The 14,946-nt window shown below is 48.4% G+C and overlaps 3 non-coding genes across 3 annotated transcripts; all 3 read right to left on the bottom strand.

Moving 5' to 3' along the window:
• Positions 1–2,154: 2,154 nt before the first annotated feature.
• LOC114117110 (U2 spliceosomal RNA) lies at positions 2,155–2,345 on the bottom strand. Its single transcript, XR_003590895.1, has one exon. It is a non-coding gene; the product is annotated as a U2 spliceosomal RNA (small nuclear RNA).
• A 6,168-nt stretch (positions 2,346–8,513) lies between these two features.
• On the bottom strand, positions 8,514–8,709 carry LOC114117122 (U2 spliceosomal RNA). The gene has a single exon (XR_003590907.1). It is a non-coding gene; the product is annotated as a U2 spliceosomal RNA (small nuclear RNA).
• Positions 8,710–14,233: 5,524 nt separating this feature from the next.
• On the bottom strand, positions 14,234–14,424 carry LOC114117120 (U2 spliceosomal RNA). The gene has a single exon (XR_003590905.2). It is a non-coding gene; the product is annotated as a U2 spliceosomal RNA (small nuclear RNA).
• Between the last annotated feature and the right edge of the window lie 522 nt (positions 14,425–14,946).

Below are 14,946 nucleotides of genomic sequence, written 5' to 3'. Positions count from 1 at the left end.
CCTTGTTTTATTTTCCTTGATGGCTTATGCCACTATCTGAAATGACCCTCTTGAGTCACTGTCTGCTTCTCCCTACTCCTCATTATAATGTCCACTCTATGAGGGCAAGTCCTTATCCATTTCACTGAGGCCTTCAACCTGGCAGGCACTCCATCCATGAATGCTCAAAGTAAGAACATTTGAATGTTCTCTCTAGGAAATCCTCCAATGCACTAGGTCCTGGGTTGTGATCTTGTGGAGAGAAAAGCTTGCAGAAATGAGGCTGCCAGGAAACAAAATGGTCATTAATGGAGGAAGGCTCCCTGGGTCCTAGGCTAGATGTGGAGGTGGAGACTGGAGTTCCCATTTAAAGGATACTGGACTGGGGTAGGCACCAGTGTTGTCCTGACAAACTGAGCCCCTTCCTTCACCCCATCTCGCCCCACCTCTTCCTTGCCATTTGTTTATCAACGCCTTTCCTGGCAAAGGCAAAGGATGAAGGGTCGGGCGAGACTGACAGTTTCAGCTCTCTTATCTTTAATCAAGTGACAGGTTTCCTCTTGGGTGAGAGGCCCAGGAGATGTAAAGGAAGTGCTAAGGAAGTTTCAGAGATTGTGGAGGAAACAATATCTCTGAAAGCCCACTTCAGCTAATTTCTAGCTGGGTGACTTTCACAAGTTTCTTAACCTTTCTGTTCTTCAGTTTCTTCTTTTAGGGAAAACACACTTGGGTGGGGTCGAGAATTTTAAAAATTCCTAGAGCTGAGAGTCTCTTTGAGGACTCCAGCAAACCCAAATTGTTTCAGAGATCTGTTAGATGTTGGGAGCAGTGCCTTGTCCACAGGAGAGAAGAAATAATCCAGTATTTAAAAAAAGAAACAAAACTACTAAAGGCTTTGGACACCTCCTTATTACAGTGTTTTGAAAGATAAAAGAAAATTTGCATAATATTGGTCCACGGATATGTGAAAAACATTTGAATGTTTTCTCTAGGAAATCCTCCAATGCACTAGGTCCTGGGTTGTGATCTTGTGGAGAGAAAGGCCTGTAAAAATGAGGCTGCAAAAAATAGTACTCCTAAGTATACCGCCCCAATAAGAAAACAGAAAATCACATGTTGGTAAAACAAAACAGAAACCTTCACATGAGACAGGTACCCAGAACAAAATGAGGAAGACACTAACAAAGCTATAACAAGCCTGTTGTTTATACTTTCTCTTTTCCCTGAAAGGGGTGCACTATTCCTGAACATACTACAATACCAGGTTGATGCGTGGAGGGGACAGAGTAAGGTTCTACTCCAACTTCCCTGCTCCAAAAATCCATTTACTAAAATGTCCTAGGATAGAGGATAATGGTATTGTTCAGTTGCTAAGTCCTGTCTGACTCTTTGTGACCCCATGGACTGCAGCAAACTTCCTTGTCCTTCACTGTCTCCTGGTGTTGCTCAAACTCATGTCCATTGATTTGGTGATGCCATCCAACCATCTCATCCACTGTCTTTTTCCTCCTGCCTTCAATCTTTCTCAGCATCATGGTTCCAATTCCCACAGCGGCTGCTTTCTCACCACACTGTCCGGTGCACTTAGACAGGCACCCAGCACCTAGATCTTGATTGAATGCCGGAGTCAATGGAAAAGGACAAAAAGGAGATAATATGGGGAAGTCGCTCTGGCTTAAACATGATTTGAACTTGTGCTGACCTGAACAGCCTGCCTTATGTATCCAGAAGACACGGCAGTCTTACTTTAGGCCCTCGTCTCTTCTAAGTAATAATACAACTTCTTCAGTGGCACTGACCTCTCCTTGTCAGTCAGACACCTGTATAAATGAAATCCCAGTACAACCAACACATGCTGATTTTAAAGCCCATTAACCTAGACTCCAGGTGGATCTTAGTGGCTCTCTGCAGGAACTGCCTGAAATCAGAAAACACAGACACTTGATTTCTGTTGAAGACATCCAAAGACAGAAAAGCCAGGCCAGTGCTTTGGAGGAGAAACTGGGAATACTAAGTGGGAGCTTGGCCACCCCTTCCTTTTGTAGCCTGGGCCAGGCAAAAATCTGGGGAAAAATAGAGGCTTAAGCACACGCTTCAAACTACACCTCCGAAACTGTAGAAAAAGAAAGCACCAAGTTCAAGATCTGCCTTTGGGTACTTAGCTAAGTGTCCCCGAGGGGGTGCACCGTTCCTGGAGGTACTGCAATACCAGGTCGATGCGTGGAGTGGACGGAGCAAGCTCCTATTCCAACTCCCTGCTCCAAAAATCCATTTAATATATTGTCCTCGGATAGAGGACGTATCAGATATTAAACTGATAAGAACAGATACTACACTTGATCTTAGCCAAAAGGCCGAGAAGCGATACCGTGGCACCGCCCGTCGCTGTCGCCGTCCTGCTGTCCTGCATGTTGCACTCAGGGTGACCGGGTCCCCGCTCACTCCAGGTCTCCCTTCCTTGGCCTCGTTGACAGTGCTCTGGCGGCGCTACACCAGACGCTCGAGCAGAAGTTGGATTCTCCACATTGTAAACGAGAAATTCCGCATCCGCTGTGGCTTTGTGGTTCTCGGGCGGAAGCGCCGCCTCGAATCTGCATGCCCCGCCCTCTGTCGCCAAGAAGGCGTGGCTCGGCGGGACGGCAGCGCCCTGGGGACGGCCTCGGGGCGGCGGCAGGGGAGCTCCTCCTTGGTGCTAGTGGAGAGGGGAGACCCGACCGGAGAGGGTGCGGGGTGGCTGGCGAGAGGGACCCGTGCGACGCTGTTGGCCGAGAGTTTTCCTGAAGACAAGGTCGCAAGACTCACTCGCCAGAAACGCCCGGACTGCAGTGTGTTACACAGGCCTCCGCCTGTGGAGAGAGGGGCGCCGTAGGGTCGGGTGTGTGGAGGGGGCTTCCCGGCCAGGAGGAAGGCGGATGGCCCACAGTGGGGAAGGGAGGGAGCGTGTGGATGCGGAGGGCGGGGCCGGACCGCGGGAGGGGTTCACTCCAACTCCAGGGCCCTTGTCCTTTGTTGCTTCTACGAACCAAAGCGATCCCGGGCTTCCTACCGAAAGCTCCCTCCGCCTAGGCCCTCGTTTCCCTACCCCTCCTCCTGAGCTGTGGGCCTCGCTGGTGGCTCAGATTGTCAAGAATCCGCCTGCAAGACAAGAATCACGGGCTCGATTCCTGGGTCGGAAAGATTCCCCTAGAGGAGGAAATGGAAACCCAGGACTGTGTTCTTGACTAGGAAATCCCATGGACGCAGGAGCCTGGCGGGTCACAAGGTCCCAAACAGTTGGACACAGCGACTAAACAACAGGAAACATTCTGTTGATCTGAGCCGTCACACCCACTAGCCACAAGCAGCCAGAGAACTCTGGGCTGGTCAGTTCAGTTCAGTTCAGTTGCTCAGTCGTGTCCGACTCTTTGCGACCCCATGAGTTGCAGCACGCCAGGCCTCCCTGTCCATCACCAACTCCCAGAGTTCACCCAAACTCATGTCCATCGAGTCGGTGATGCCATCCTGCCATCTCATCCTCTGTCACCCCCTTCTCCTCCTGCCCCCAATCCCTCCCAGCATCAGAGTCTGGGCTGATGGTTCCTCCCAATTCAGAGGTACTGAAAGTGGAAAAAACACATGGGGATTTCAAAGACTTAGTATTAAAAATTGTAAAAAAAAAAAAAAAAAAAAATCTCTGTAATGATAATAATATTAACATATTGAAATGATATTTTAGACATTGGGTTTTGTTTGTGGGGGTTTTGCAAGAGCTTGCCAGAACCCGGAAGAGGGATGGAACCCCTGCCCTTGTCATTGGAAAGCATGGAGTTCTAACCACTGGACCACCAGAATTTGAGATATCTTGAGTAAAGAACATATTAGACTTAATTTCACTCACTCCTCTTTATTTTTTTATAGGCCTAAGAATATTTAAATTTACCTGGGAAGGGATTCCTTGGTGGTCCAGTGGTTAGGCTTCAGTATTTTCAGTGCAGGAGCCCAGAGAACTGGGATTCCAAAAGCCACACAGCGTGGCCTAAGGGGAAAAAGTTATGTTTGTGACATATACTTATTGAAAGCATTGTTACAGATGGAAGTGCTGAGAGGCTAAGAAACTTGCCTAATGTGAAAAGAAGTCAGGATTGGCATTCAAGTATCCTGCTAACCAGGGGTCCTGATATTCTAACTGGGGATATTAAGAATGCCTCTCTGATGAAGGTACTAGTGAATCTACCCATGGAAATGAAAGCACAGGGGGATGTCTTGTTGAGTATACTCTAGGTAAAGTTACTTCTTGCCTGTAAAATAGGCATTTAATTCCAATTTATAGTCTTGTGAACTATCTCTACCTACTCACCCTGAGGATTCCTGTTTCATATCCCACTTTCCCTGGTCTTATATTTCTGCTAGGCTGCCAAGTTGCTTTGACACCCATTATGCTCACATGGCATAGATATACATGTAGCTATGGACACAGACACATAGAATGTAGGTATATTCACAAATATACAGCCATTAGTCCTGTATTGTCTTTCACCTTGATGGGTAAATATTTTGTTTGCAGGTGTATTATCAGCACCTATGGTAGTGCTCTGAACATATTTGACTCTTGATGAATAAGGGCTGAATGAATGGTTGAGGGTCCGATGAGACAATGTATAATGTGCTTAGCATGGGACTGACAAATTCTTCAAATTTCTTGATCAGAAATTCTGGAAGGAGGCCCCAGCTCTGTTTTTATCAAGTCCTCTACGTGGTACTTGGAGAAGGAAATGGCAACCCACTCCAGTGTTCTTGCCTGGAGAATCCCAGGGACGGAGGAGCCTGGTGGGCTGCCGTCTATGGGGTCGCACAGAGTCGGACACAACTGAAGCAACTTAGCAGCTACATGATACTGGCAAATTCCCAAATTTGAGCATGCATCCATTCAAAGCTATGCCCCCTCCCAATGTGGGTCAAACAACATGGGTGACTTGACAGAAATCTATGAAATCAAGAAGCTGAATCAGGGACTTTCTGGTGGTCCAGTGGTTAAGCATTCGCCTCCCTATGCTGGGGACACAGTTTGATTCCTGGTCTGGACCTAAGATTTCCCCCATGCTTCGAGGCAACTAAGTCTCAGGAGTGCTCAGGAGCCTGTGTGCCACAACTAAGACTGGATACAGCCAGCTAAGTAAATTCTTTTTTTTCAGTCAAACCAATAAAGTCTCTGGGGATTGGCTCCTATTGTGAAAGCTCTAAAGAGTCTCTCAGCTTGGATAACTGGCAGACAGCGAGTTCCCTGCACAGCGTGAGCCTGATTCTCGCCCCTCAACTCACCTCTCTCTCCGTCTCTCTCTGGTGGGCTTGTTCCTCCTCCTCCTCGAAGTTGTTGGCTGTTGCTCCCATGGTACTGTCACTCTCTTGGGGCTCTGGCTGCTGTTTCTTGCTGATCACCCAAGGCTCCTCCTGAGGCCAAGGTCTCCCCAAGTGCCAGTGTCCTGTGTAGATGGACGCTGGATCTGTCCTGGTGTGGATCTGTTTCCTAAGAGACCACAACCTGCTGCACTTGCCTCTTCCCAGCCTTCTCCAGCCTCCAGCCTCCTCCCACCTCTGCCTTGCCGGCACCAGCTATTAGGCCCTCAGTAAAAGCATAAGAAATGTCACTGAAATCAGATTTCCTGCTCAGAAAATGTTCATTTACATCTCATCTTACCTCCACAAAAACCACTTGAAAAGGGTGGCTTTTCTATTCTTAACCTCAAACTGTAGTGAAGGTCCTGTCTGAAAGGATGACTCCAGGGGAATTCCCTGGCAGTTCAGAGGTTAGAACTCCACGCTTTCACTGCTAAGGGCAAGGGCTCAATACCTGGTATGGGATTTAAGGTCCCACAAACTGGGTAGCATGGCCAGAAAAAGAAACAAACAAAAAGACCCCAGAAGGAAAGAAAGGAACCTGTCCAACTCGACTCCTCCCCTTTTCTTCAGACTTAGGCAGTGACAGACTCATCCACCAGAGGGCAGCATCTGCTCCTTTTCCGCCCTGGCCTGGACTCTGGGACTTGGTTTTGGATGAGTTACCTCTGAATGGGCCCCTGGCGGGAGAAAAGGGTCTCTAAGACCCCCCTCCCACAGTTTTTCTTACTTACTTTCTTTTTTTTTTTTCACATTCATTCTAATTAGTAGGTTGTGTTTCCCCCATTTTATTTATTTATTTTTTGGCCTTGGGATGTTAAATCCCCAACCAGGGGATTTAACCTGTGCCCAGTGCTGTGGAAGAAGAGAATTGTAACCAGTGGACAGCCAAGGAATTCCCTCTTTGTTTTATTCTTGAGGACGCATAGCTGGCATTTGAAATATGGCTCTTTGTGATTTCCAGTCTGAAGCCGCTCCTGGACCTCCACTCCCCTCCCATCCCTCCTCCTGCAGACTCCCTTCAGTTTTGCACTCAGGTCCTCGGTTGGGATGCTTTGGAGACAAGGATGTCCTCAGCTTCTTCCTAGGTGAGCTCCACCCATCCTGTACTTTCCCCTACTTTAGAGCCTGGGCTGTTTTGGGGAAATGGACCTGGAATCATCTAAGCCCCTCATTGCATGCAGAGGAAACCAAGGCTCCCAGGGCGAAGTGGCTTTTTCAAGGCAGTTTACTTGACAGGACAGGGCTCATGATGACTCTCAGTCCAGGGTTCAGCCCGCCAGGCTTTGGTTGGCGGGGGCAGCCTCTCTCTCCAGTTCCATCCCTCCCATGGCCTCTGATTTTCTCCTCCAAGAACTCTCTCCTCCCCAGTAAAGTCCTGAGGGTTCAGTATTACCCAGACCTTTCCTGAAAGTGCAGGGTTTTATAGGTATCCCTCCCAACCCTCAAGGTCTCAAGGACCACAGACCAGGAAACTCCCAACTAAGGCTGGGTGCTTGGTTCCGACACTCAGGGAACTCCTTGAGTATATTTAGTCAATCCATCATGTAGTCATGAAACATGGAAGAGTTCCTGATTGCCTACTGTGTGGCCACTACGGAGCTGTGGTTGTGAAGAACCAACTTCTGGGCTCAGCACTTAGTCTGGTGGGGATCCAGCTCTGATGAAGAACATCAGTCAGCAGCTGGAATCTGACCCAGGACAGGGAGCCAATGGGAGGAACTAGATAGGTGCCAGCTAGTCTGTCCTTCTGTCTGGAATTCTTCCTTGAGTCTTGGCCAATTAATCTTGCCTCTGATGTCACCATTGGAGAGGCCTTCATGAGCACCCCTCCCCCATGTAAAATAGCTCTCTCACCAGTCACTCTCCAGCACATTTCCCTGTTTTCCTTCATGGCTTGTATCACTATCTGAAATGAGCCTCTTGAGTCATTGTGTGTCTCTCTCTCTTCCTGTTTATAATGTCCATTTCATGAGGGCAGGCACTGAGACCTTCAACCTGATGAGCACTCCATCTATGAATACTTAAAGTAAGAATGTTCAAATATTCTCTGTAACATATCCTCCAATGCACTCTGTCCTGGGCTGTAATCTTGTGGACAGAAAGGGCTGCAGAGGTGAGGCTGCCAGGAAATAAAATGGTCACTAATGGAGGAAGGGACCCTGGGCCCCAGGGTGGATTTGGAAGTGGGGACTGGAGTTCCCATTTAAAGGAGACTGGACTTGGGTAGGCCCACAACCTGGTGTCGTACTGACAAACTGGGCCCCTTCCTTCACCCCCAACTTGCCCCACTACCTCCTTCCCATTTGTTCACCAACACCTTTCCTGGAGAAGGCAAAGGATGAAAGGTGGGGTGAGATTGCCAGTTTCAGCGCCCTTATCAGATAATCAAATGACAATTTCCTTCTTGGGTGTGAGGCCCAGGAAATGTAGATGTTTTCTGTTGTACAACGATTGTTCACAGCTCACTTCTGCTAATTTCTATCTGGGTGACTTTGGACAAGCTTCTTAATCTTTCTGTTCTTCAGTTTCTTCTTTTAGGAAAAGCACACTTGGGTGGAATCTTGAATTTAAAAAATTCCCAGAGCTGAGAGTCTTCTCCTGGGGACTCCAGCAACCCTGAACTGTTTCAAATTTCTGTTAGGTATTGAGAGCAGTGCCTTGTCACTGGATAGAACAAATAATCTAGTACTAAAGACAAACAAAACTACTAAGGGAGCTGGAAACAGCCTTATTACAGTGCTTTAAAAGATAAACGAGAAATTTAACATAAAATTGGTGCATGGATATAACCCTTACAAGAAATGTACTCCTAATTAAACTGCCCAAACAAGAAAATAGAAAAACACACATTGGCAAAACAAAACAGAAAGCCCTGTATAGATCTGTACCCAGTAACAAAAAGATGAGGAAGACATGGAAAAAGATGTAACAAGTCTGTTGTTCATATTTTCTCGTTTCCCTCAGAGGGGTGCACCATTCCCGGAAGTACTGCAAGACAGGTCTGTCCGTGGAGTGAACGAGTGAAAGTGACAAGTGAAAGTGAAGTCGCTCAGTCGTGTCCGACTCTTTGCGACCCCATGGTCTGTAGCCTACCAGGCTCCTCCGTCCGTGGGATTCTCCAGGCAAGAGTACTGGAGTGGGTTGCCGTTTCCTTCTCCGGGAGATCTTCCCAACCCAGGGATTGAACCCGGGTCTCCTGCATTGGAGGTAGACGCTTTACCATCGGAGCCACCTATTCCCACTCCCTGCTCCAAAAACCCACTTAATATATTGTCCTCGGATAGAGGGCATATCACATATTAAACTGATAAGAAGATATTACACTTGATCTTAGCCAAGAGGTGGAGAAGCGATACCATATGCTCTGTCCTAGCTATCACCGTCCTCCCTTCAGCTCCAGTAAATGCACGGCGAGCATCCCAACCCTCAGTGAACATTCCTGGCTTACTCTCCTATGTCTGTTCCAGAACAGTGAAACTGCGCTTGTTCTCTACAACATTCACATCCCTGTTTGCAACCCTGCCCATCTTTCCGCAGAGGAGGGCCCTAATTTATATGCCCCGCCCCGCCCCTCAGGGGCGTGACCACCACCATCCAGCTCAGCTCTCGGCACCGTGCGTACTCCTGGCCCCCGCCGCTCTGCAGAAGCTGCTGTGGCGCTGGAGGTCGCTGCGCTCGCCGCACACTTTCCAGCTCCGGGGAAAACGCAAGGGTTTTGCAGTTGGCCGCCTCAGGGGGTCGATGGAGGGAGCTGCAGGACGACACCGGCCGGCTTGCTCGCAAAGCAAATCCTGGGTCATCATGACTGTGCATTTGGGAGATTAGGGTTTGTCGGGGGCCGCCAGGCAGACAGAGCCCACAGCTTGAGCAGAGAGAGAATTACGAAGGCGGGGGAGGGGAGAGGCAGGAACCGCCTTGACTGAGAACGGGTCTCCATACTCCCTGTAACGGCTAGGCTCCTTAACTGAGACCCCGGGGTCGCCAGGCGGGCGCACTTGTCTTTCCTCCGTTCTCCGCTAAGCAACTAGAGAGCTGCAGGGTCTGTGAGACTATCACAGTCGGCCCTAACCGACTCTCTCAGGTTCAGTCGAACCTGAGGGGTGAGATCCCTGACCTCACGACAGCCACCTGCCAGGCATTGCCCTGCATTCTCTGCTATGATCAAGCTCACTTGGATTGAGGAGGATTGACACTGTTATCATCTAGAGAGGATTGACACTTTCAACATCTTCATTTCACCGTCGTGATCAACGAGACCAGAGAGGCTGAGAAACTTGCCCTGGGTCACTCAGCTAGAAGGCAGTTGACCTGAGGAGTTGATCATGGTGTTCCAAGACCTGCCGGGTTCTGAAGCACAGGTCCCGCTCACTGATGGAGTCCAGACCAGTGACTGCACTAGTTGTCTAGAATGTTCACACCACTTTTTACACCCCCGCCCAGCCTTCCGCAGAGGCGGATCCTAATTTGCATACCCGCCTTTCTCCGCCCCAGGGGCGTGGTCGGCCCTTCTAGCTCGGTCCTTGGCACTGTCCTGGCCCCCGTTGCTCTGCAGAAACTGCTGTGGCGCTAGAGGTCGCTGCGCCCGCCGTACACTTTCCACGAGAAGAAGGGGAAAGCCACAAGAGGAAGGCGACACTGAAGGACAGCAAGGCTGCTGGTGGCACACACATGGATTTGCTGGCGCCAGGCCCACAGCACCATGGTTTTGATAAGGGTGGGTGGCACCTGGGGTCAAGTCATCACCTGAGCCTGCCTTGGCTTCTGGCTCTCTGGTTCCCTGCCGGCTTGGGTTTTCCCTGTCTCCTGTGGGAGGAGAAAGGTGGGGGGAGTGATCTGTTTCACTCCTTAGGGAAACCTAATAACCTTCTGGACAGATTAGCTCTGAGGTCCCCTCTGGACATGCCTGGCAGGAGTCAGCCCTCAACTAGCAAACACTAGGGATAAAGAGAGTTTTTGCCAGACACTCCTCTGAGCTGTCATCTCCCAGTGTGAATCTTGGTCCTAAGAAAACCTAACTTGGGCCCCGTTTTGAGCAATCTCCCTCCCTTCTGCCACCAGAGGTGCTCCTCCACGCCCCAACCTGGTTTTGCCTTCTAGCTTGCACCAGACCTGACATGCTATATGTGTGCTTTGTCTGTGATTCTACTATCTGCCTCCCCTTCTGCCCCTCCACCCTAATGACTGGGAAGATTCTCACTTGGACTGCTTTTTCCATCACTCTGTCACAGTCATTAGGCTAGTGCCCAGCACCTACATCCATTTACGGTATGGACAAGTGGGAGGATAAGTATTAAACTAGATATTATATCAGTTACACTTACCCAGCCCCTGACACGTGGTTATTATAATGGCTCTTCAGGCTTCCCCAATTCATGATCTCTCTGCTTGGTTCCATGTTCCTCAGTGGTCATTTAATGGTTTCCCAGGTATTTGGGAATTGATCCCCAGACAGTTACATTCCTGCAAGGGAGTGTCTCACATTAAAGTGATTTACGTCACCTTCTAGTTTATTCATAGCACCCTTGGGAGCTTGGTTAACTTGAGTTAGTACCCCTTCCCCATCATGCCCTGTGAAAGTATTAGTTGTTCAGTTGTGTCCGACTCTGCAATCCCAGACTATAGCCCGCCAGACTCCTCTGTTCATGGGATTCTCCAGTCAAGAACACTAGAGTGGGTTCCCATGCCCTCCTCAAGGGGATCTTCCTGACCCAGGGATCAAACCTGGGTCTCCTGCATTGTAGGCAGGTTCTTTACTGTCTGAGCCACCAAGGAAACCCTACCATGCCCTGTTCTCTGCTCAGACAGAAATTCTGCTGCTGGCCCCAGACCTCATCCAGATGCCATGTGCCTTCACTAAGGTATTGTATCCTCAGAGACCCTGATATCCTTGCCCTGAAGGAGTTAGGAGTAACAGGTCAGGATGGGACTCTAGGACAACCCGCAGAGGTCTCAAGCATTTCCTGTTTCTGCAGCCTGGGGAACCAGGTACATTGTCAGACTCTTGCATTTTTGCCAAACTCACAGGTTATAGATTATATCTCATTGTTGTTTAAATATGCATTTCTCTCGTTATCGTTGTATGAAAAATCACATTTATTATAACTAATTTTAAAGACTTTATTGAAGGACAGCATACAAAAATGATGTTAAAGTGTAAAACTTGATTAAATTTCACAAAGTAAACTCACAATTATAACCATTACTCTGCTTGAGAAAAAGCATTACTATCTCCTAAGAAGATGTCCTTCTGTCCCTTTCTTGTCATGACTCTCTTCTGCCTCTAAACAATGATATTTCTTATCTTTCCCAAGAATTGTGATTAATTTTTTTTTTTTTTAATTTTTGGCTGTGCTGGGTCTTCATTGCTGCGTGCGGTCTTTCTCTAGTTGTGCAAAGCGGGGGCTACTCTGTCGTTGTGGTGCATGCGACTGTCATCACAGTGGCTTCACTTGTTGCAGCACGGGCTCTAGAGGGCAGGCTCAGCAGTTGTGGTGTACCGGCTCAGCTGCCCTGTGGCATGTGGGATCTTCTGGGACCAGGGATTGAACCATTACCACCTTCATTGCAAGGCAGATTCTTAACCACTGCACCACCAGGGAAGTCCCAGAACTGTGGGATTTTTTAGCCAAATTTTATTGAGTGGTTTGCTCTTTTCTGATCACATTCTCAGGTCTCTTTGTAGAATGCTGAGGTTCACCCTACCTGTGATAGATTTGCAAATATTTTTTCCCAGTTTCTTTTTTTTAAATTGCATAGATGTGAATTATATAAATGGATATAATATATAAATGTTTATAAACAGTTGACTTTCAGAGTCTGAGTTATAGTATGAGTTAGGTCATCGGGGAAGGACTTACTGAGACAGAGTGAGGAATGCAGGAGGTTGACAGTAGGGAAGGTTAATGCTTTGAACGATAAAAGGCAGGAAGCAGGAAAGAAGTTCTGAACCAAGTTGGCAGCTAGAGGAGTCCAGATTTCCACCTCACCCAACCCAACCCAAGAAATGACTGGGCCCTGTGACTCCATGGAGTTCAGGATTGAGGTCCCCAAGAAGTATGGGGCCCATTGTGTCCTCCGTTGCCTGCCATAGTGGCCCACTGTTCATGTGCCCATTGGGCCAGGCCGGGGATGGCCAGCTACAAATTCTGGTGGAGTTATTCTGTCTGTTGATTGTCCAGTGCCCTCCTCCTCCTCAGTCCTGACAAACCACTTCTTAGGTTGGCTGCTGTTGTGGGCCTGACCAAGTTTTCAGTCTTGGAGGCCTTCTATACAGTTTGTGACTCATGATCTCTGTCCCATGGTGGCCATCTGTCTCCACAAATGCTTAGCAGTTGGCCAGAAGCTGCTTTTGGGAACATGGACAAGCCTCTGTTGCTGTGAGTGTCGTGTCCTGGCTCTAGAGCCCTGAGGCCCTGCATTGCAATCCCCACTTTAGCTTACCACCAAGTCCCTCATTTCCCTTCACTCACCTGCCCGTCTCTAAGATAATAGGGTCTGCCAGGTCCACTGAGCCAAGCAGTGGGCTTGCCTCACCTCACTTGCTAGCTTTGCACTCATTTCTGGCCCAGGCCCAGCTCCAAGCTGAATATCTTTTGGGTCACATGGCTTATGAGCCCAGGCAGGATTTTTTTGTGTAGAATGTGTTTCAAGTTTCCAGAACTCTGAGAGGCCCAACTAGGCCCTGTGCTCTCTTCTCTGTGGTCACTGTTGAAAGAGGAAACAATTTACCTCTCCTTTGAGAAAGGCTGAGCTGGATGAAGAACAAGCTGGAATCAAGATCGCTGGGAGAAATATCAATAACCTCAGATATGCAGATGACACCACCCTTATGGCAGAAAGTGAAGAAGAACTAAAGAGCCTCTTGATGAAAGTCAAAGAGGAGAGTGAAAAAGTTGGCTTAAAGCTCAACATTCAGAAAACTAAGATCATGGCATCTGGTCCCATCACTTCATGGCAAATAGATGGGGAAACAGTGGAAACAGTGGCTGACTTTATTTTTGGAGGCTCCAAAATCAGTGCAGATGGTGATTGCAGCCATGAACTTAAAAGACGCTTAGTCCTTGGAAGGAAAGTTATGACCAATCTAGACAGCATATTCAAAAGCAGAGACATTACTTTGCCAACAAAGGTCCATCTAGTCAAGGCTATGGTTTTTCAGTAGTCATGTATGAATGCAAGAGTTGGACTATAAAGAAAACTGAGCGCCGAAGAATTGATGCTTTTGAACTGTGGTGCTGGAGAAGACTCTTAAGAGTCCCCTTGGACTGCAAGGAGATCCAACTAGTCCATCCTAAAGGAGATCAGTCCTGGGTGTTCATTAGAAGGACTGATGTTGAAGCTGAAACTCCAATACTTTGGCCACCTGATGCGAAGAGCTGACTCATTTGAAAAAGACCCTGATGCTGGGAAAGATTGAAGGCTGGAGGAGAAGGGGATGAAAGAGGATGAGATGGTTGGATGGCATCACCAAGTCAATGGACATGAGTTTGGGTAAACTCCAGGAGTTGGTAATGGACAGGGAGGCCTGGTATGCTGCGGTTCATGGGGTTGCGAAGAGTCGGACACTACTGAGTGACTGAACTGAACTGAACTAGGAGAGTGTTGCAGCTGGTGCTCCACAATAGGAACCCCTAAACATTGCAGCCTTTCTTGTTTTACTGTAGTATCGCTTTTTTTCTCACTAAGTTCACTGTGCTTTGTCAGATTTCTGGTGTGCCAGCACATTCCCACTTTTTTTTCAAGAGTTCATACCATGGAAAACATGAGTCAATATGATATGTTACACTGCAGCCTGAACAATAAAAAACTACAAAAGTTCCGTGGAATAAAAGCCTAAAGTAGTTTAAATCTAATTTTCATTACCAAAGATATTCCCCCGAGGAGGTGCACCGTTCCTGGAAGTACTGCAATACCAGGTCGATGCGTGGAGTGGACGGAGCAAGCTCCTATTCCAACTCCCTGCTCCAAAAATCCATTTAATATGTTGTCCTCGGATAGAGGACGTATCAGATATTAAACTGATAAGAACAGATACTACACTTGATCTTAGCCAAAAGGCCGAGAAGCGATACGGTGGCACCGCCCGTCGCTGTCACCGTCCTGCTGTCCTGCATGTTGCAGTCAGGGTGACCGGGTCCCCGCTCACCCCAGGTCTCCTTTCCTTTGCTTCGTGGACACTACTGTGAATGGTACTGTATTGGACTCTCGTGCAAATTTTTTATTCTCTACATTGTAGGAGAGAATTTATATACCTGCTGTAACTGTCATTCCCTGACGGAGGCGCCATTTCTAATTTGCATGCCCCGCCCTTTCTGCGAGGGTGGGTGTAGCCTTGCGGGTTGACAGCCAGCTTCTCCTCTTGGTTTCTGCGCGCACGAGCGGAAGCTGGGCTAGGGCGGAGCTCTTCCTTGGCACAGGCTCATGGGGAGAGGAACGATTTGGAGAAGTTGGGGTTGGGCGAACCGAGGAAGGGCTCTGTGAAATTGACCAGCCGACTGGTCATAGTACGAAAAAAGTCCTCTGGTCTTCACTGTGAAAACAACAGGGTCCCACGGATTGGCTCTGTCCAGCCATAACCCACTCGGAGGCTGG

Source organism: Ovis aries, chromosome 11 (assembly GCF_016772045.2).
Source record: "Ovis aries strain OAR_USU_Benz2616 breed Rambouillet chromosome 11, ARS-UI_Ramb_v3.0, whole genome shotgun sequence".
NCBI lineage: Eukaryota > Metazoa > Chordata > Mammalia > Artiodactyla > Bovidae > Ovis > Ovis aries.
The sequence above is the reverse complement of the archived record's forward strand: the minus strand, read 5'-3'. Positions and strand labels throughout refer to the sequence as shown.